This window comes from Otolemur garnettii, unplaced genomic scaffold, assembly GCF_000181295.1.
Source record: "Otolemur garnettii isolate 467f Iridium unplaced genomic scaffold, OtoGar3 scaffold00112, whole genome shotgun sequence".
NCBI lineage: Eukaryota > Metazoa > Chordata > Mammalia > Primates > Galagidae > Otolemur > Otolemur garnettii.
Window position 1 is genome coordinate 2,849,240 of NW_003852507.1, and position 1,429 is coordinate 2,850,668.

Below are 1,429 nucleotides of genomic sequence, written 5' to 3' on the forward strand. Positions count from 1 at the left end.
GGCGCTTGTAGTCCCAGCTACTTGGGAGGCTGAGGCAAGAGAATCACTTGAGCCTAAGAGTTTGAGGTTGCTGTGAGCTATGAGGATGCCATAGCACTCTACCCAGGGTGACAGAGTAAGACTCTGTCTCAAAAAATAAAATAAAATAAAATAGTTTGTGATAATGGTCACATAGCTTTGTGAATATAGTAAAAACCACTAGATGATACACTTTAAATGAATGAATTGAATGGCATGTGAATTATATATCAATAAAGCCATTTTGTATCGTACGTATAATAAATCAATCCCCACCCCTAAGAGAGCCAGCAGCCAATCTTCTTTCTGTTTCCACGTCAGGGATCTCTCTCTTGTTTGCCTTCAATCCATTTATCTTCCTGTTGACAAGAATCCACCCAGCCAGCAAACTTGTGTTTGCCCTGTGGTAACATCCGGAGGAGGCCCTGAGCCCTGGGCCCAGGGCCTGACATTTCTCTGCAGTCTTTGCCAACTAGGTCAGTGTCAGGGAAGGCACACAGCCAGGCTGGCCTGGCTAGTTCAGAGTGTGACAACACAAGGGTGTGAGAAGAAACCAAAGGAAGCCCCTCCATGGTCCTCCTTTGGCCAGGACGCTGGGGACCTTTCCTCTGGGTGAAATTTACTCCTGCTGATCCAGGAGGTGAAGCTGGATACCACCGTGTGAGGCTGGAAATAAGAGAGCCTTCCCCAGGGCACTGCTGGGCTCTGGAGAGCCATGACAGTGGGAGAGACAAGAAGAAATCCTGGCCACGGACGTCCCGTGCAGGACTGTCTCCTAGTTGCTGTGCCAGCTCATCTCATTTAATCCTTCCAATGGCCCTGTGTGGTACAAGGAAGGGACTCCCTGCTCCTGACTAGCTGGTGGTGGAACTCCAGTCCAAAGAGGATAAGTAACTTGCCTAAAGTTACCCTGCATGTAAAGCCTAAAGTAACTTTTATGGCTAGAAGTGTTCAAATCAGATTCTACCCTTTAAAAAAAGATTTAGGGGCCGTACCTGTGGCTCAAAGGAGTAGGGCTCTGGCCCCATATGCCAGAGGTGGCAGGTTCAAACTCAGCCCCCGCCAAAAACTGCAAAAAAAAAAAAATAGAGAAAATAAAAAATAAATAAATAAAGATTCAAAGGCCAGGTGTGGTGGCTCACACCTGTAATCCTAGCTCTCTGGGAGGTCAAGGTGGGTGGATTGCCTGAGCTTAGGAGTTTGAGACCAGCCTAAGTGAGAGTGCAAGACCCATCTCTAAAACTAGACGGGCATTGTGGTAGGGACCCATAGTCCCTATTCAGAAGACTGAGGCAAAAGGATTGCTTGAGCCCAGGAGTTTGAGGTTGCCGTGATCTGTGACACCACAGCACTCTACCAAGAGGGACAAAGTCAGACTTTACCTCAAAAAAAAAAAAAAAAAAAGCAAGGG